At 35.9% G+C, this 22,395-nt stretch overlaps 1 non-coding gene across 1 annotated transcript; it reads left to right on the top strand.

The window, feature by feature from the left end:
• Positions 1 to 313: 313 nt before the first annotated feature.
• Positions 314 to 420, top strand: LOC141710121 (small nucleolar RNA R71). Its single transcript, XR_012570658.1, has one exon. It is a non-coding gene; the product is annotated as a small nucleolar RNA R71 (small nucleolar RNA).
• Positions 421 to 22,395: the final 21,975 nt, after the last annotated feature.

Genomic DNA, 22,395 nt, shown 5'->3' with positions numbered 1-22,395 from the left:
ACCTGCACACAGCTCACAAACATTAATTATATGATTAACACCATAGTTAGCCAGAGAATCGATCTTTATAGACAACGCCTTTCGTTGAGCAGTGATAGCCGTAGCTGTATCCACTTCAAGAACTCCTGCTACCTTGCCATGTGGTAATCTCTGGGTTGGATACTGATATTCATTAGCAGCCATCAGTTCAATTAGATCATAAGCTTCCTCATAGCTCTTCGCCCATATTGCTCCGCATACTACTGCATCGAGCATGGGTCTGGACTGTGCTCCCAACCCATTGTAAAAACAAGTGATGATCATCCAATCAGGAATTCCATGATGAGGACACTTCCTAAGCATCTCCTTGTAGCGCTCCCAAGCTTCATATAAAGATTCTCCTGATTGCTGCGCAAATTGAGTAAGAGCATTCATGATTACAGCTGTCTTCGCCATAGGGAATAATTTAGTAAGAAACTTCTGAGCAAGATCTTCCCAAGTAGTAATCAAACCAGCTGGTAGAGAGTGTAACCAGCTCTTAGCCTTGTCCCTTAGAGAGAATGGGAAAAGTCTCAGCTTCACAGCATCTTCAAAAACGCCGTTGAACTTGAAGGTGTCGCAGATCTAAATAAAGTCCCTAATGTGCATATTGGGATCTTCAGTTGGAGAACCCCCAAACTAGATTGAATGATGCACCCATTGAATTATGCCAGGCTTGATCTCAAAGGTATTAGCTGTGATAGCTGGACAGACAATGCTAGATTGAATGTCATTGATCTTGGGTTGAGAAAAATCCATCAAGGCTTTCGTTCGTGCTGCTGGATCTCCCATTGTAATGAGTACCTGAAACACAAACAAATAAACCGTGAAAGTAAAAGAATTCGAGTCAGTAAACTTTAATGACCACTGATGACAAGCACATAAACTAAAAATTAACACCGAGTTCCCCGGCAGCGGTGCCAAAAACTTGTTAGCGGTGACAAACATTGGATTCTAACTTCATTACTACTTCATTCAATAGCATTTTCGTTCTTAACCTTAGCATGTGATGGTGATGACACTAATCAGATAACACGAAACTGATAAACGCCAACTTCCGTTGCACGAGTACCATTCTACCAAACATCCACAAAAGAGATAGAAGCTGAATAGGCACCAAGTATATTGAGATCCTATATGTCTATAGAATTTGACAACATAACGGTTTAAGCATAAGTTATCCATAATGATTACATAGTGCAAATTAAAACGGTTAGAGTTATCTACGAATCATGCATAACAAATACATGAACCTATGCTAGCATGGCAAGTTCTAAACCGCTATATTCACTGTCGCTTCAATAGAGATTAACACTCTATCTTATATAGGATATCTTTCAATCACCACACACCAAGATATCGAAACAAATTATCTATTGAAATCCATAAGTAAATCCGCTAGAATCCCATGATAACGATTAGCCCATAATTGAACTCATCATCACCATGGGTTCTAATGAAAGCATGGTATAAAACAAGGTCTTAATAAACTGAATAATAATTAAAGTACGAATAAACGAGATCTAGGTTCAACAAGAACGAAAACGAGCATCCAAAGTTACAACTAATTCAAAGAATCACATGTTGAAAATAAGATCTTCTTTTTCGGAGTTGTTATGTGCTTCTAGGTCTTCTCCTTGGTATCCCAATCTTCCCAGATGATGAAAACCCTTTTTTTTAAGTATATATACGCCCATATTGGACCTGGACCCTTAAAAACGTCAACTTCCACTCAAAAAAGGCTTTTTCAGCGAAATCAGCGACCAGTCGCGCCTCAAGCAGCCACCTCAGCTCTCCGGGTGGGCGCCTCAGCTCCCGGGCGGCCGCCCCACATCCCGGGCGGGCGCCTGGAGCCTATGTGGAAAAATTTCTGATGAATCTTGTTTTGGCCATAACTTGAGTTCTACTCGTCTGAATTAGGCGATTCAACTGCCCACGCGAAGCTAACGAGATTCTCTATAACTTAAAAATGGCCTTGGCTTCCAACTCTGATCACTTTTTATCATATTTCCTTTAAAAGCTCATTTCTTCATTTAACTGATACCTGAAATGCAATAACACAAAAATACATCAAAATACCAACAACTTGAGTCCAAAACAACAATTTAAGCTTGTAATGAAGCGTTTCAAGTGGATATAAAATCCACTTATCAGGAGGAAATCTAGACATTCAAGGAAATAAATCTATCTGCTCAGACTAGAGGAGCACCTTGATAACAATTATGAGCAATTTCTTTGTGTACTTTGCATTGTTCAACTTTCAGTAATTTATAGCACTTATCAGTTTTATCTACTATTTTTCAATCTGTATGCTTAGGATGTTTTATTATCATCAAGTTTCTCTTAATTTATGGCTACAATTCTAGTAGACATAAATTGGGGGAGATTGTTAGGAATATGTTGTGTACTTGATGATAAGCTAAACAAAACACCTTAGTAGATTTAACTTAGTGAATTTTGTAGCACCCGACGAGTGATCAATTATAGTCCTGACGGATGATTTAATATAGTCCCAACGGATGACTAATTAATATCCACCGTGTGAGTAGCTTATATAACAATAAGTCATGTAGCATATTTCTGTAAATAACTTTGTATAGATTCTGTAGTAGCCTATGAATCATGTAGACTGCTAGTAGATGTACAGAATAGGTTGATTAAATGTAAATACAAAATGTCTTGTAATTCTGCACAAATTAAATAGAGTCAAGTAATAAATGGCTACCCGACGGATGATCAATAAAGCTACCCGATGGATGATCAACAAGGCTACCCGACGGATGACAAGTATGTACCCGACGGATGATCAATTTAAATAGCTGTTGACAGTGACAACACGGTCCCATGCGTCGAGTGTTTGTAAAAGGAATGTGGCAGCCTGTTTAGTAGGGTTTTGAGAACAAAGAAGTATTACCATTTCCATGCAAGTTATGAAGATTTTCAAAGATGCTGGAATAGAGTAGTGAAGCAGCATGGAGTTAGACTTGATAGGTTTTGTTTTATTATCTTGTCTTACTCTATGTAAACTTGGTGATATATAAACCAAGTGTAGCAAGTAGAACAACAACAACAACAACAGACTAAGAAAAACATATTTTTCAGAGAAACATTTGTAAGCTGTATCATGTAGCATTTCTCTGTAAGTTTAGTTGTTCACTTGTAAAGCAGCTGTGAGCTATTCAAGCTTTACAGGGTTCTCTCAATATATATATATATCTCTCTAGTGGATACATTCAAATCCACCAGAAAATTTTAAAGACGTGTGTTTTTATTACTTGTATATTGATTTATATAATTCTTTCATACTGCACTTTGCAAATCAAACACATATATATTATTGAGTTAGAACCATTTTTTTTAAATCTCAAAAAGAAGCCAGAATTACATTCAACTCCCCTTCTGTAATTATTGTTGTATTATTAGGGAATAACAGTATCTAGTGAAATCATCAACAATTACAAGTGTGTACCTTTTCTTGTTGATACATATTATGTTCACTGGTCCAAAGAGATCCAAGTATAACATATGATATGGTTCAGTGATGGAGAATTCTGTTTTACTATTGAAAGATACTCTTCTTTTCTTGGACTTCTGGCAAGCATCACAAAGACCATCAGATGAGTATAGCATATTTGGTAATCCTCTTACTAGCTCCTTCTTGGCAAGTTCATTTATTGAATTGAAGTTGAGATGTGAGAGCTTCTTGTGCCAATTCCAGCTCTCATCTACTGATGCCTTTGATAAAAGGCAAGTAGCTTCTTGCTCAAGACTTTTATTCAGTCTTGCTTCATACATGTTCTATGTTTGTATCCCATCAAGACAACTTTCTTTGACTTGTTATGAACAACTTCACAGTGAGAGTCATAGAACACCACATGATAACCTCTGTCAGTGATTTGACTGATGCTTAGAAGAGTGTGCTCCAGTCCTTCCACCAGAGCTACATTCTCTATTACTACCTTTCCAATTATCAAGTTTCTATATCCAAGAGTGTGTCCTATATTTCCATCCCCATAAGATACATCTGGGCCAGCCTTCCTCTCAAATTCTGATAGCAGGGATTTATTTCCATTCATATGTCATGAAGATCCACTATTTAAGACAATAGTGTTTTTCCTGTTACCCTGTAGTCAGAGGAGTGATTAATTGGAAGGAATTTTAAGGACCCACACTTGTTGAGCCCTCATTTTGGACAACTTAAGTCTTTGTGATTTAGGCTTACTTCTGACGGTTTTTCCCTTGTCAGGATTTGTCTTATCAGAAGTAGATTCAGTAGAACTAGAAGAATTAAGCATATAAGCAGTTTTATTGAATTTAGGCAAAGGTTCATAATAGTTGTAATACAGCTTATGATAGGAACTACAAGTGTAAATTGAATGCCAACTACTACCACAATGAAAACAAGGATTTTGTGGTTTGTAAAATACTGATGTACCCCTAACATCATACTCAGGAATAGCATTTTTCATTTTCTTACTCCTCCTGCAATCAATGGCAAGATGATTAGTATTACCACAATTAAAACAAGTTTTTCTAAGAGCATTGGGAACAAACTTATAGTTAGAATCCTTAGAAATACCTAGCTTAACATTCATGTTTCTTTTTGGACTTTTTACTTGAGGTTTGTCAGTAACCTCAGATAATTTCTTTTTTAATTGTATTTTAGACAAAAGTCCTATGTTCTTTTCTTTCTTAACAGTCATAATGGTTTCCTCGTTTTCCTTTCTTTGAGTTTTATCACATACTAACTTTTCTTGGGATGCTGAGGTTGAACCCTTCTCAAAGGTAGATATGGGTTCGTCAGCTTCTGAAGAGATAAATTTAACAGGAGTCTTAAGGGTAATTTTATTTTCAGTGTCAACATCCTTAACTCCATCTATATAACTAAGACAATTTTTCCAGTTTTTCTTAGAGATCATCTCATGAACCTTTTTTCCTGAAACAGTCCAGGCTCTAAGGGTTTTCCTCTCATTTTCTAATTCATTTTCTAACATACTGTACTTAGCTTCCAATATCTTTGTTGTATGTTTAGCTTTCTCACATTCTTTTTGAATTTCAATCTGATTTACTAAGTCAGACTCCAACTGATCAATTCTAGATTTTAAAACTTCATTTTCAGTTAACAGTCTATTGTTCTCTACAATCTTATTTTTAGAATTTCCATGAAGAGACTTAAGAATATATTTCAATTCAGATAGATCTTCAGTATCAAGAGAGAAAAAGGAAGTTGATTGTAATATCCGGGGAAATTATGTGAGTATTATATGTTAAATAAATAAATATTATGTGTTTTATAAATTTAAAGTGATCATTGCCATGACATTAGATGTTATAGTTGTTATGTGTGTTTCCGTGCGAACCTGAAAATTTTTTGATTGATTAAAATGCGTTTAAATTGCAATTATATGAATCAGTCTGTAATTTGGACCCGTATTTAATTACGTCTTTATCAATATACCTGTTTTATCTCATTTATATGCAATTGAATGTATTTTATGCGTATTCGGGTTTTTCTGTTAATTTAAATATCATTTTGTTTTTCGAAAATAGACGGACCGGGACCCCATTGGGACGTTAAACCCCACAAAATATGTGTTTTTATTTTTATAAAATTATTTGTATTTCAAATACCCTTTATTTTTATATTTTCGAATTATTCACAATTTTTGGGGGAATTTTGATATTAATTTTATATTTTATCATTTTTAAACTTATTCCCCGTAATTATTATTTTGGGGCTTAATTATTGTAATTTAGGGATAAAAACACCTTATTTGATTTTTCGGTAAGTATTTTTCAGTTAATATAAATAACAGATTTTTATTATTTTATTTTATTTTTATAAATTACTAAAAATAACCTTAAAATTCAGCGAATAGCAATTGATTTGGGGGTTAGGGTTGAGTTCTTGAGAAAGAATCGATCAATTGATCATCTTCAAATCATCTATTCTTGACGAAACTGATATCGAATCGAAGAGCGTTCCGAAGCCGATCTTTTGGTACCTATATCGTCGATTAAGGTTCAGTAAAGTTCAAGAACGACTTCCGTCATTTTATTTATTTATTTAATCGATTTGATTTTCTGAGATATATACTGATTGGTGATTGATTTTGATGGTTGTATTGGATTGTAGAGTTCACGGGCATCGTTTTGATATATAACTTGTATATGTTTCATTCCGTTTTGATCAAAACCGATTTTGCCTTGTTCTTGAAATCAAAAATCTGTTCTTGTTAATGATTGTTGGATCGTATGGCTATTGGTAATGGATTGTTCATAAGTTATGCTTTATTTTCGTGTATAGAACATTAGATTTCGTTTAGGATTGTATGGGTTGAATTTTCCGGTGAAGTCGCCGGCGTTCGTGTTTGAATTCATCGAATTTTCGATTTCGATGATTGTTTGTGATTAAAGATGTTGCATACGACTAACTGCAGGTGTGTAGACTGTGTCGAGCTGAAAAACCAGGCTGAATAATGTTGGTTGGGTACAAACGAGGCTACCGGAGTTTGGCCGGAGTTATGAACTCGTCGGCCGGATTCTAGGTTTTCCAGTTTCCGGCAGCTGGGTTCATAATTTTTCCGGCCATGTTCAGAACCCCAGCCACCCTTGAATCTGTCTAAACCCTTAACTGTTTCCAAAAGTTGTTTCTGCAGTTGTATTTATTTATTTATTTTAATATACAAACTCTATTTTCAAAATATATTTCTTTAATTCTAAAAAGAATCATTTAATAATTATTTTAAATACTAAAAATTATTTAATTAATTGTTTTAAATTCCTAAAATTATTTTATTTTATTATTTTCAAAAATGTAATTTGATTTAAATATTTATAATTTAATTTAGTTAATTATTTATGAGTTTAATTAATTTATTAATTCATTTAATCAATTAAGTTTATTTATAAATATTTAAATAAATATAAATTATTTATAATTAATTCAAATAATTCCTAAAAATTATTTTTAAGCTTTTAAAATTATATTTTGGTATTTAAAAATCAATTAATATTATTATTAATTGATTTAATTCTATTTATTTCTTATTTTATTCATAATAATTAAATCATTCGTCCGTTTGATACAAAACGAACGCGTATAGACTTAGAAAAATGTTACGCTTTCAATAAAAATACTTTTAAGTCCTAATTTCTTTTGTATTGCAAGGACATTTGATTTGTGTATCAGTTTAAGTCGGTATTTGATCGGTAAATGCTAATATTGACCTAATTTTAATTCTAAACGCACTGAGACATATCTTTTAATGATCTGACTTATGTGATACATGAATTATGTGATTACATGTTATATGAATACCATGATTACGTGCTATGTGATACGCATGCTATCTGCTTACAGTTTTAAAATGTCATGCTTAGTTATAAACGATTGGGTAGATGTCAAGACGTATAGTTACGTCGATTGAGTCGGGTTCTATCAATTAAGACAGTCCTTCTGTTTATAGAATCGAGTAGCAAGGAGTGAAGTTGGGTGTTAGACGAAGATAGTAGCCATCAGCTATAAGCAGAGTTATAGTAAGAGGTTATCAAGCATACCAGGCAAGTACCCCTATCTTCACTTATCGTTCAAGTGACGTTTATTTCGAATCATATTATGCAAGTATTTATATCTTCACTTATCATTCAAGTGATATTGACTTTGAAATTTATTCTTTCAATTTCCATACTATTCTAAGTTCAGAATAGTTAAACGTCTTATATTTCGCTATAAATTACTCTATACAATGGAACGTTGAATTAAGATTAGCGAATAACTAATTGTTCTAGTTATTTCACCATCGATTATTGAGATAGCTCTGGACCATGAGAAATGGGGAGTTATACAGTTAAGGATGTCCTTTGATTCGGCTCCTTTGATCAAAATGTTTTATGGATTGGATGAATGCGTAAGTGACCGGGACGGACGGTCCAGCGGAGGGCTATTTCTATGTGTTATATGAAATATTATGACACAATTTGTGCCACAGACAGATATATTGCCTTTTTATTTGAGTACTCGTGTTTTGGGGACATGTTTCTATGAATCATGACCTTGTGCTATCACACAGGCTGATCAGCATGTGATAGTATGTCCTTCAGAGTTAGATTCCAATCTAAAAATTATCGTTGATTACTGATAGCTTGTGAAGCTTTTATTATTAATCAAATATTACTGATTTTATCATGTTGTTAAGTTATTATCAAAATGTGGTTTATCATTTCAAGCACATTTTATACTGCTTGCTGAGCATTTCTTTCGCTCATACTTGTTTATCAATCTAACATTTAAGCTAAGCCAGAGCAGGCTTGAGTTCCAGGTTTGATCAGAAGTCGAGTGCTTGTAGATAGTTGGGTGTGTTTTCCAGGCAGACTGTTTTGGGATGCTTAAATAAGTCTAGAGGTTTGTAATAAAATTTGAATAATTTGTAAAACTAATTAAACTTATGGTTTGTAATAACAGTTGGTTTGTAGTAGTGCATGTTCCATACTATAACCTGTAATCGATCCAGTTGCATGCAAGGGGTCATATTTATTATTTTATTCCGCTGTGATTATTTTATTATGGTTTATTGGCTAGTGACCCCCAAATCTTGACCCGGGGTTTGGAGGGCGTCACAGGTTGGTATCAGAGCTACAGGTTATGGTCACTAAAACAGGATTAGGATTGTCATAGATGAGTCATAGGAAGATCACATAAGATAGGCGCGTGTAGTTTAGCTCTTATAGGGTTAAATTTAGGTTATTGGGCTGGGTTATAGTTAAGTTGTTTAGGTTTCCTCTTTTGTGTTTAGCCTTAGGCCTTTATGTTATTGCCTTGTTATTTTGTTGGTTTTGTCGGTTTGTTGGTTTATTTGAGATTTTGAGTTATGGGTTAAAAGGTTTGGATAAATTTTCGTCAATTTTCTTTGTGTTGTTATTCTCGAGATAAAAAACAGCATTATGTGATGTGCATGTCGCTTATATTAATATGGTAGCAAGTTTTTGATATTTTGACAAAAGATGATGCTTGAGAATTTTGGTATGCTAAAGAATTGCTACATATTTGACACAATGCTTGACAAATTATTATATATGTTGCTTGTTTTCTTACCAGAATAATGGCACCAAAGAGGAGGAATAATTCAAGAGAGGGTCGTATCGAGAGCCGTACGGATCCAGCGATTGTCCAGATGTGGGGACTAATGCAGCAATAGATGTTACATCTTACGCAGCAGTAACAACAGCAACAAGCAACAACAGCACCTGCAGTGACTCTTAAGCAATTTCAAGACGTGAAACCACTTGAGTTCAAAGGAAGTGTTGATCCTGTGAAAGCCAATGCATGGTTCAAGGAGATGGAAAAGGCTTTTGAATTAGTCGGAGCAGGAGTTGAACAGAAGACCAAGTTGCAAGCTAATTTCTGAAGGGTGAGGCGAACTATTGGTGGGAATCCATGCGAGCATTGGAAGGAGGTGAATTTATAACTTGGGAAAGGTTTACTGAGCTATTTCTGGAGAAGTATTTCCCGAGGTATATGAAGAACCAAATGGAGATCAAGTTCTTGAACTTAACCCAGGGAGATCTTATTGTGGCTAAGTACGAGGCTAAGTTTACTGAGTTAGCAAGGTTCATGCAAGATCAGGTTGATACAGATGAAAAGAAAGCAAGAAGGTTTGTACAGGGATTGAAGTTTTGGATTCAGAACAGAGTGGCTATGTTTGAGTTAACTTCATATGTGGTAGTGGTTCAGAAAGCAATGGTGATCGAAAGTAAAAGTGACATGTCGCAAAAAGGAAAGGATGGGAAGAAAAGGAAAATAGAAACCTCAGAAGGAAGTCAACAACAGGGTAATTTCCAGGGCCGTTTCAACAAAAGGCCTGAGTTTCGGGGTAATAAGAATGTGGGATTCAGAAGACCATAATCATGAAATGGGGGACAAGGTAGCCGTTTTCAGAATTCAAATCAGCAGAGGCCCAATCGTCCACTAGTACCAGATTTCCAGTTTTATGTTAGAAAGCACTTTGGGAATTGTAATGCTAATGTGATGTATTTTAAGTACGGCAGGAAGGGACATTTTGCCAATGTGTGTCAGAATCTGACTCAAGATCAGAATTTGAGAACTGGTTGTTATAAGTGCGGAAAGCCAGGGCATATCGCCAGGAATTGCCCAACATAAGGTATAACGAGCAACACACCAAGGCTCACAGGGGCTCCATCTCAAGAATGTGTCAAGGATTGAAGGACCACCAGCAAAGAACCAGCCAAAGGCCAGGACATTTAACATGACTATGAAGGATGCTATTCAGAGTTCAGACATGGTTACAGATACGCTTCCAGTCAACTCCGTAGATGCTAAAGATTTATTTGATTCTGGAGCTACAAGGTCATTTATTTCTCAAAGTTTTGTCGATAAGCTGCATTGTGAAGTTAAATTGTTAGAACAAGCATTAATGATAGAGTTAGCTAATAAGAATCAAGTTTTCGTCGACCGAGTGTGCACGAGGTGCGATATTGAGATAGGAGGACATCATTTCTATGCCAACTTGATACCTTTTAATTTGGGAGAATTTGATGTTATCTTAGGAATGGATTGGTTGTCAGAGAATAACGCTCAGATTGATTGTAAGAATAGGAAAGTAAGACTTCAGACCTTGGATAGTAAGAAGAAGGTGATATTTCGAGGGAATAAGCAAGAGAAGAAGTTTTTAACGATAGTTCAAGCGAAGAAGTTATTACGTCAGAATTGTGAGTCGTATTTGGCCCATGTGATAGACACTAGCAAAGAAGTTCCAACACTACAAACAATTCCAGTTGTCAATGAGTTTCCAGATGTCTTTCCAAATGATCTACCGGGATTATCTCTCGACAGAGAAATTGAGTTTGCAATTGACTTAGCACCTGGAACAGATCAGTTTCTAAAGCTCCGTACCGGATGGCACCTGTGGAGATGAAGGAATTGGCAACTTAGCTGCAAGATCTTCTGGAGAAAGGAGTTATAAGACCCAGTGTATCTCCGTGGGTCACACCAGTACTGTTTGTGAAGAAGAAAGATGGAAATATGCGACTGTGTATTGACTATCGAGAGTTGAATAAGTTGACCATTAAGAACAAGTATCAGTTGCCAAGGATCGATCATTTATTTGACCAACTGAGAGGCGTTGTATGGTTTTCCAAGATTGATTTAAGATCCGGATATCATCAACTGAGGATCAAGCCAGAAGATATTCCGAAGACGCATTCAGAACTAGATATGGGCATTATGAGTTTCTAGTGATGGCATTTGGATTAACCAACGCACCAGCAGCTTTCATGGATATTTCTAGATATGGGCATATAGAACGTTGAATTGAGATTAGCGAATAACTAATTGTTCTAGTTATTTCACCATCGATTGTTGAGATAGCTCTGGATCATGAGAAATGGGGAGTTATACAGTTAAGGATGTCCTTTGGTTCGGCTTCTTTGATCAAAATGTTTTATGGATTAGATGAATGCGTAAGTGACCGGGACGGACGGTTCATCGGAGGGCTATTTTTATGTGTTATATGAAATATTATGACACAATTTGTGCCACAGGAAGATATATTGCCTGTTTATTTGAGTACTCGTGTTTTAGGGACATATTTCTATGAATCATGACCTTCTGCTATCACACGGGCTGATCAGCATATGATAGTATGTCCGTCGGAGTTAGATTCCAATCTAAAAATTATCGTTGATTACTGATAGCTTGTGAAGCTTTTATTATTGATCAAATATTACTGATTTTATCCTGTTGTTCAGTTATTATCAAAATGTGGTTTATCATTTCAAGCACATTTTATACTACTTGCTGAGCATTTCTTTCGCTCATACTTCTTTATCAATCTAACCTTTCAGCTAAGCCAGAGCAGGCTTGAGTTCGAGGTTTGATCAGAAGTCGAATGCTTGTAGATAGTTCATAGTTGGGTGTGTTTTCCAGGTAGACTGTTTTGGGACACTTAAATAAGTCTAGAGGTTTGTAATAAAATTTGAATAATTTGTAAAACTAATTAGACTTATGGTTTATAATAACAGTTGGTTTGTAGTAGTGCATGTTCCATACTATAACCTATGATCGATCCAGTTGCATGCAAGGGGTCATATTTATTATATTATTCCGCTGTGATTATGTTATTATGGTTTATTGGCTAGTGACCCCCAAATCTAGACCCCGGGTTTGGAGGACGTCACAGGTTGGTATCAGAGCTACAGGTTATGGTCACTGAAAGAGGCTTAGGATTGTCATAAATGAGTCATAGGAAGATCACATAAGATAGGCGCGTGTAGTTTAGCTCTTATAGGGTTAAATTTAGGTTATTGGGTTGGGTTATAGTTAAGTTGTTTAGGTTTCCTCTTTTGTGTTTTTCCTTAGGCCTTTGTGTTATTTCCTTGTTATTTTGTTGGTTTTGAGGATGGTTAGAAGTGTTGGAAGAGAGGTTGGAAGGTTGTGTTGCAACCCTATCCATTGTTTGTTGGTTTATTTGAGATTTTGAGTTAGGGTTTAAAAGGTTTGGATAATTTTTCGTCAATTTTCTTTGTGTTGTTATTCTCGAGATAAAAAGCAGGATTATGTGATGATCATGTCGCTTGTATTAATATGGTAGCAAGTTTTTAATATTTTGAGAAAGATGATCCTTGAGAATTTTGGTATGCTAAAGAATTGCTACATATTTGACATAATGCTTGACAGATTATTATATATGTTGCTTGTTTTCTTACCAAAATAATGGCACCAAAGAGGAGGAATAATTCAGGAGAGGATCGTATCGAGAGCCGTACGGATCCAGCGATTGTCCAGATGTTGGGACTAATGCAGCAACAGATGTTACATCTTACGAAGCAGCAACAACAGCAGCAACAGCAGCGACAACAGCAGCAAGCAGCAGCTGCTGCAGTGACTTTTAAGCAATTTCAAGCCGTGAAACCACCTGAGTTCAAAGGAAGTGTTGATCATGTGGAAGCTAATACATGGCTCAAGGAGATGGAAAAGGCTTTTGAATTAGTCGGAGCAGGAGTTGAACAGAAGACCAAGTTGCAAGCTACTTTCTGAAGGGTGAGGCGAACTATTGGTGGGAATCCACGCGAGCATTTGAAGGAGGTGAATTTATAACTTGGTAAAGGTTTACTGAGCTGATTATGGAGAAGTATTTCCCGAGGTATATGAAGAACCAAATGGAGATCAAGTTCTTGAACTTAACCCAGGGAGATCTTATTGTGGCTGAGTACGAGGCTAAGTTTACTGAGTTAGCAAGGTTCATGCAAGATCAGGTTGATACAGATGAAAAGAAAGCAAAAAGGTTTGAACAGGGATTGAAGTTTTGGATTCAGAACAGAGTGGCTATGTTTGAGTTAACTTCATATGTGGCAGTGGTTCAGAAAGCAATGGTGATCGAAAGTAAAAGTGACATGTCGCAAAAAGGAAAGGATGGGAAGAAAAGGAAAATAGAAACCTCAGAAGGAAGTCAACAACAGGGTAATTTCCAGGGCCATTTTAACAAATGGCCAGAGTTTCAGGGTAATAGGAATGTGGGATTCAGAAGACCACAATCAGGAAATGGGGGACAAGGCAACCGTTTTCAGAATTCAAATCCGTAGAGGCCCAATCGTCCACCAGTACCAGATTTCCAGTTTTGTGGTAGAAAGCACTTTGGGAATTGTAATGCTAATGTGACGTGTTTCAAGTGCGGCAGGAAGGGACACTTTGCCAATTTGTGTCAGAATCCGAGTCAAGGTCAGAATTGGAGAACTGGTTGTTATAAGTGCGGAAAGCCAGGGCATATCGCCAGGAATTGCCCAACACAAGGTATAATGAGCAACACAAGGTATAACGAGCAACACACCAAGGCTCACAGGTGCTCCATCTCAGAATGTGCCAAGGATTGAAGGACCACCAGCAAAGGACCAGCCAAAGGCGAGGACATTTAACATGACTATGAAGGATGCTGTTTAGAGTTCAGACGTGGTTGCAGGTAGGCTTCCAGTCAACTCCGTAGATGCTAAAGTTTTATTTGATTCTGGAGCTACAAGGTCATTTATTTCTCAAAGTTTTGTCGATAAGCTGCATTGTAAAGTTAAATTGTTAGAACAAGCATTAATGATAGAGTTAGCTAATTAGAATCAAATTTCGTCGACCGAGTGTGCCCGAGGTGCGATATTGAGATAGGAGGACATCATTTCTATGCCAACTTGATACCTTTTAATTTGGGAGAATTTGATGTTATCTTAGGAATGGATTGGTTTTCAGAGAATAACGCTCAGATTGATTGTAAGAATAGGAAAGTAAGACTTCAGACCTTGGATAGTAAGAAGAAGGTGATATTTCGAGGGAATAAGCAAGAGAAGAAGTTTTTAACGATAGTTCAAGCGAAGAAGTTATTACTTCAGAATTGTGAGGCGTATTTGGCCCATGTGATAAACACTAGCAAAGAAGTTCCAACACTAGAAACAATTCCAGTTGTCAATGAGTTTCCAGATGTCTTTCCAGATGATCTACCAGGATTACCTCCCGACAGAGAAATTGAGTTTGCAATTGACTTAGCACCTGGAACAGAACCAGTTTCTAAAGCTCCGTACCAGATGACACCAGTGGAGATGAAGGAATTGGCAACTCAGCTGCAAGATCTTCTGGAGAAAGGAGTTATAAGACCCAGTGTATCTCCGTGGGGTGCACCAGTACTGTTTGTGAAGAAGAAAGATGGAAGTATGCGACTGTGTGTATTGACTATCAAGAGTTGAATAAGTTGACCATTAGGAACAAGTATCTGTTGCCAAGGATCGATCATTTATTTGACCAACTGAGAGGCGATGTATGGTTTTCCAAGATTGATTTAAGATCCGGATATCATCAACTGAGGATCAAGCCAGAAGATATTCTGAAGACCGCATTCAGAACCAGATATGGGCATTATGAGTTTCTAGTGATGGCCTTTGGATTAACCAACGCACCAGCAGCTTTCATGGATATGATGAATCGAGTATTCAAGAAGTATTTGGATAAATTCGTGATTGTGTTCATAGATGACATTCTGATCTATTCCAAGACCGAAGAAGAGCATGCTGGGCATTTGAGGATAGTTCTGGAGATACTGCGACAAGAGAAATTGTACGCAAAGTTTTCCAAGTGTGAATTTTGGTTAAAAGAAGTACGATTTCTTGGGCACGTGATTAGCAATAAAGGAGTAGAAGAGGATCCAGAAAAGATTGAAGCCATAATCAACTGGGAGAGACCAAAGACACCAACGGAAGTACGAAGTTTCATGGGTTTGGCAGGTTACTACAGAAGGTTTGTGCAAGATTTTGGGAAGATAGCTACACCGTTGACAAAGCTCACCAGGAAGAACCAGAAGTTGAATGGGATGAGAAATGCGAGGAGAGTTTTCAAGAATTAAAGAATATATTAGTATCTTCTCCAGTGCTAGACTTTCCAGATGATCAAGGAAACTTTGTGATCTATAGTGATGCGTCGTACAAAGGATTGGGATGTGTTTTGATGCAGCACGATAAGGGGATAGCCTACGCTTCAAGACAGCTGAAACCACATGAAGAGAAGTATCTGACGCATGATCTTGAATTGGCAGCTATAGTGTTTGCATTAAAGATATGGAGGCATTATTTGTATGGATAAAAGTGCGAGATCTACATGGACCACAAGAGTTTGAAGTATTTCTTTACCCAGAAGGAATTGAATATGAGGCAAAGAAGATGGCTATAATTGATCAAGGACTATGACTGTACCATCAACTATCATCCAGGCAAAGCAAATATGGTGGCCGACGCTCTGAGAAGAAAAGAAAGGTTAAATATGATCACTTCATTCGAGGAATTGATCAAGGAGTTTGAGAAACTTGAAATAGAGGTCAGTACCCCAAGTATGTCTACAAAGGTGTTGTGTGCAATGTCTTTTCAACCAGAACTATTAGAGAAGATAAGAAGATGTCAGGATGAAGTCATGCACCATGAACGAGACAGTTTGACAGGAGAAGAGATAGGGAGTCAAAAGGATGATAAAGGAATCTTACGATTTTCTTCTAGAATATGGATACCCAACGTGGCCGAACTAAAAGATGAAATTCTTCGAGACGCTCACAACTCCAGATATTCAATTCATCTCGGAAGTACGAAAATGTACGGAGATCTGAAAGAAAACTTTTGGTGGCCAAGCATTAAGAAGGAAATTGCAGAATTGGTGAGTAAGTGTTACACTTGTCAGCGAGTCAAAGCGGAACATCAAAGACCCAGTGGACTGATACAGCCATTGGACATTCCAGAATGGAAGTGGGAACATATTGCAATGGATTTTGTAGTTGGATTACCAAGGACCAGGTCTAATCATGATGCTATTTGGGTTATAATAGATAGATTGACGAAGTTAGCGCATTTTCTTCCTATCAACGAGAGGTTCTCAATGGATAAATTGGTACGGTTATATCTTAAGGAAATTGTGACCCGACATGGAGTTCCAGTATCCATGGTTTCAGACAGAGATCCTCGATTTAATTCAAGATTTTAGAGAAGTTTTCAAGATTGTCTTGGAACGAAGCTGAACATGAGTACCGCGTATCATCCGCAGACAGACGGTCAAAGTGAAAGGACAATTCAGACTATAGAAGATATGCTAAGGGTATGTGCTCTAGATTTTGAGGGAAGTTGGGACGAACATTTGCCATTGGTTGAATTCTCCTACAACAACAGTTATCATGCTAGCATTGGAATGCCGCCTTACAAAGCCTTGTACGGGAGAAGATGCAGATCTCCAATATGTTGGGATGAGGTTGGTGAGAGGAAGATTTTGGGCCTAGAATTGATCCAGCAGACGAAAGAGAAAATCGAACTCATTCGGAAACGATTAGTAGCAGCTCAAGATCATCAACACAAATATGCTGATCCTACCAGAAAAGATATGGAATTTGAAGTTGGTGAAGCAGTGCTATTGAAGGTATCCCCTTGGAAGGGTTTATCCAGATTTGGAAAGAAAGGAAAGCTGAGTCTGTGCTATGTTGGCCCTTTTGAGATTTTGAGGCGTGTGGGAAAGGTTGCTTATGAGTTGGCATTACCACCTCACATGCACCATATTCACAATGTGTTCCATGTATCGATGTTAAAACATTATTTACCTGATTCAAATCATGTGATAGAATACGAGCCAATCGAGATTCAGCCAGATATGTCTTTTGTAGAGCGACCAATGCAGATATTAGATAAAAAGGAAAGAGTGCTTAGGAATAAGTCTGTGTCTTTAGTGCGAGTCTTGTGGAAGAATCCCAAGGTTGAAGAGTCCACTTGGGAGTTGGAAAACGAAATACGATCTAAGTATCCTCACTTCTTTTCTTAGGCTGATTCTGAGGACAGAATCTTGTTAAAGGGGGGGAGGATGTAATATCCGGGGAAATTATGTGAATATAATATGTTAAATAAATAAATATTATGTGTTTTATAAATTTAAAGTGATTATTGTCATGATATTAGATGTTATAGCTGTTATGTGTGTTTCCGTGCGAACCCGAAAATTTTTCGATTGATTAAAATGCGTTTAAACTGCAATTATATGAATCAGTCTGTAATTTGGACCCGTATTTAATTACGTCTTTATCAATATACCTGTTTTATCTCATTTATATGCAATGAAATGTATTTTATGCGTATTCGGGTTTTTCTGTTAATTTAAATATCGTTTTGTTTTTCAAAAATAGACGGACGGGGACCCCATCGGGACGTTAAACCCCACAAAATATGTGTTTTTATTTTTATAAAATTATTCGTATTTCAAATACCCTTTATTTTTATATTTTTGAATTATTCATAATTTTTGGGGAATTTTGACATTAATTTTATATTTTATCATTTTTAAAATTATTCCCCGTAATTATTATTTTGGGGCTTAATTATTGTAATTTAGGGATAAAAACACGTTATTTGATTTTTGGGTAAGTATTTTTCAGTTAATATAAATAATAGATTTTTATTATTTTATTTTATTTTCATAAATTACTAAAAATAAACTTAAAATTCAGAGAATAGCAATTGATTTGGGGGTTAGGGTTGAGTTCTTGAGAAAGAATCGATCAATTGATCATCTTCTAATCATCTGTTCTTGACGAAACTGATATTGAATCGAAGAGCGTTCCGAAGCCGATCTTTTGGTACCTATATCGTCGATTAAGGTTCAGTAAAGTTCAAGAACGACTTCCGTCATTTTATTTATGTATTTAGTCGATTTGATTTTCTGAGATATATACTGATTGGTGATTGATTTTGATGGTTGTATTGGATTGTAGAGTTCACGGGCATCGTTTTGATATATAACTTGTATATGTTTCATTCCGTTTTGATCAAAACTGATTTTGCCTTGTTCTTGAAATCAAAAATCTGTTCTTGTTAATGATTGTTGGATCGTATGGCTATTGGTAATGGATTGTTCATAAGTTATGCTTTATTTTCATGTATAGAACATTAGATTTCATTTAGGATTGTATGGGTTGAATTTTCCGGTGAAGTCGCCGGCGTTCGTCCTTGAATTCATCGGATTTTCGATTCCGATGATTGTTTGTGATTAAAGATGTTGCATACGACTTACTGCAGGTATGTAGACTGTGTCGAGCTGAAAAACCAGGCTGAATCATGTTGGTTGGGTGCAAACGGGGCTACCGGAGTTTGGACGGAGTTATGAACTCGCTGGCCGGATTCTGGGTTTTCCAGTTTCCAACAGATGGGTTCATAATTTTTCCGGCCATGTTCATAACCCCGACCACCCTTGAATCTGTCTAAACCCTTAACTATTTCCAAAGGTTGTTTCTGCAGTTTTATTTATTTATTTATTTTAATATACAAACTCTATTTTCAAAGTACATTTCTTTAATTCTAAAAAGAATCATTTAATAATTATTTTAAATACCAAAAATTATTTACTTAATTATTTTAAATTCCTAAAATTATTTTCTTTTATTATTTTCAAAAATGTAATTTGATTTAATTATTTATAATTTAATTTAGTTAATTATTAATGAGTTTAATTAATTGATTAATTCATTTAATTAATTAATTTTATTTATAAATATTTAAATAAATATAAATTATTTATAATTAATTCAAATAATTCCTAAAAATTATTTTTAAGCTTTTAAAATTATATTTTGGTATTTAAAAATCAACTAATATTATTATTAATTGATTTAATTCTATTTATTTCTTATTTTATTCATAATAATTAAATCGTTCGTCCGTTTAATATGAAACGAACACGTATAGACTCAGAAAAATGTTACGCTTTCAATAAAAATAATTTTAAGTCCTAATTTCTTTTGTATTGCAAGGACATTTGATTTGTGTATTAGTTTTTGTCGGTATTTGATCGGTAAATGCTAATATTGACCTATTTTAATTCTGAACACACTGAGACATATCTTTTATTGATCTGACTTATGTGATACATGAATTATGTGATTACGTGTTATATGAATACCATGATTACGTGCTATGTGATATGCATGCTATCTTCTTACAGTTTTAAAATGCCATGCTTAATTATAAACAATCGGGTAGATGTCAAGACGTATAGTTATGTCGATTGAGTGAGGTTCTATCAATTAAGACAGTCCTTTTGTTTATAGAATCGAGTAGCAAGGAGTGTGGTCGAGTGTTAGACGAAGATAGTAGCCAGTAGCTATAAGCAGAGTTATAGTAAGAGGTTATTAAGCATATCAGGCAAGTACCCCTATCTTCACTTATCGTTCAAGTCACGTTTATTTCAAATCATATTATGCAAGTACTTATATCTTCACTTATCATTCAAGTGATATTGACTCTGAACTTTATTCTTTCAATTTCCATACTATTCTAAGTTCAGAATAATTAAACGTCTTATATTTCGCTATAAATCACTCTATACAGTGGAACGTTGAATTGAGATTAGAGAATAACTAATTGTTCTAGTTATTTCACCATCGATTGTTGAGATAGCTCTGGATCATGAGAAATGGTGAGTTATACAGTTAAGGCTGTCCTCTGATTCGGTTTCTTTGATCAAAATGTTTTATGGATTAGATGAATGCCTAAGTGACCGGGACGGACGGTCCAACGGAGGGCTATTTCTATGAGTTATATGAAATATTATGACACAATTTGTGCCACAGGCAGATATATTGCCTTTTTATTTGAGTACTCATGTTTTGGGGACATGTTTCTATGAATCATGACCTTGTGCTATCACACGGGCTGATCAGCATATGATAATATGTCCGTCGAAGTTAGATTCCAATCTAAAAATTATCGTTGATTACTGATAGCTTGTGAAGCTTTTATTATTGATCAAATATTACTGATTTTATCATGTTGTTCAGTTATTATCAAAATGTGGTTTATCATTTCAAGCACATTTTATACTGCTTGCTGAGCATTTCTTTCGCTCATACTTCTTTATCAATCTAACCTTTCAGCTAAGCCAGAGCAGGCTTGAGTTCCAGGTTTGATCAGAAGTCGAGTGCTTGTAGATAGTTGGGTGTGTTTTCCAGGTAGACTGTTTTGGGACACTTAAATAAGCCTAGAGGTTTGTAATAAAATTTGAGTAATTTGTAAAACTAATTAGACTTATGGTTTGTAATAACAGTTGGTTTGTAGTAGTGCATGTTCCATACTATAACCTGTGATCGATCCAGTTGCATGTAAGGGGTCATAATTATTATATTATTCTGCTGTGATTATTTTATTATGGTTTATTGGCTAGTAACCCCCAAATCTAGACCTCGGGTTTGGAGGGCGTCATATCGATACCTTAGAATCAGAGGAAGAAGGAGCATCAAAACTGGCCATCAGTGCATAGCATGTTTCTTCATTTTAAGAATCAGTGGAATCCATCCAATCCTTGCTTGATGTAATCAAGGCTTTGTTCTTCCCTTTGTCATGCTTTGTCTTTTTGCACTCTGTAGCAAAGTGACCAGGTTCATCACAGTTGTAGCACTTGATTTTTGACCTGTCGACTTTTCCAGCTTTAGAGTCATTTCCTTCTCTTCTTCCAAACGACTTCCTTTCTCCTCCAGTAAACTTCTTCCTGAAGCTTCTTTTCTTCTGAGACTTCCTGAATTCCATTCTCTTGAAGCCCTTAACTAGCAATGCAACCATTTGCATGACATCAGAATCTGTCACGTTCTCATAAGTTTCAGAATCAGTATCATCATCAGGATTTAATGATGAATTATCAGTATCTGATTCTGGCATATTGTTCTTTTTCCTTGTAGCTTCAACAGAACTGTCTTTTAAAGCTTTAGCATTCACTTTCAAAGTAACTGATTTTCCCTTGTTGCTTTTTCTCTCTTTCCTTTGCTGAACTTCCAAATCATGAGTACTCAGCATGCCATAAATTTCATCCAAAGTGACTATTTCCAAATCATACTAATGTCGTATGATTGAAGTCTGATTCTCCTATTCCTCATTCAAAGCTCTCAGAAACTTGGTGTTTGAATCTTCCAGATCGTATACCTTTCCCACCAAAGATAGGTTGTTTAGAAGAGTGAGAAACCTATCATAGATGTCAGTGAGACTTTCATCAGACTTGGCCTCAAAATGTTCATATTCTTGAATTAGAACAGCCCTTCTATTCTTCTTGATGTCCATGGTCCCTTGACATTGAGTCTCAAGAGCATCACAGATCTCCTTGGCAGTCTTGTAGGCTATAACCCTGTTTGACATCGCAAAGTCAAGACCGTTATGTAAATTGTTTCTTACCTTTACATCCTTCAGCACAACAACTTTTTCTTCTGGTGTCCACTCACTCTTCTCTTTCAACTGAACATTTTCAGCAACAGTAGGAGTTGCAGGCACCAGTTTTGTTGGCTTGTAGGGTCCATCATTGATTATGTCGAGATAGTCTGGATCTGTAGCTTCCAAGTGCATGAGCATTTTCACCTTCCATGTGGGATATTCAGTCTTTTTCAGAATGGGAATTTTGATACTTTCATACTTGTTTAGAGACATGTTTAGATCGTTTCTGATAGTAAATTATCAGTCCGCTTTAATAGCAATTATTTCCCAGTCATAATACAATTGTTTAAGGGGGGTTGGATACAATTGTATAGATGTTTTGAAAAAGTATAAAAATATAACAGTTCTTTATATTTCTGATAAAAACTGTTACAGACTCTCTAAAGAAATACTGATGTTCTTGAGAACTGTTAGGTCATACAATACTCGAGTTATTCACTATGTGATGACCTAAACTGTGTTTATATAATACACAGCTTTTACAAATCAATCTAAGATATGCATTATTAAATACTAATAGAAAATGATACATACCTTTAACTGAATACATAAAGTCCTATCACTCAGAACGTAACAGATATCCATCCCTCAAAATAAGTGTAACATCTGGGAAAATTACGC

The sequence above is a fragment of the Apium graveolens genome, chromosome 2 (genome assembly GCF_009905375.1).
Source record: "Apium graveolens cultivar Ventura chromosome 2, ASM990537v1, whole genome shotgun sequence".
NCBI lineage: Eukaryota > Viridiplantae > Streptophyta > Magnoliopsida > Apiales > Apiaceae > Apium > Apium graveolens.
The sequence above is the reverse complement of the archived record's forward strand: the minus strand, read 5'-3'. Positions and strand labels throughout refer to the sequence as shown.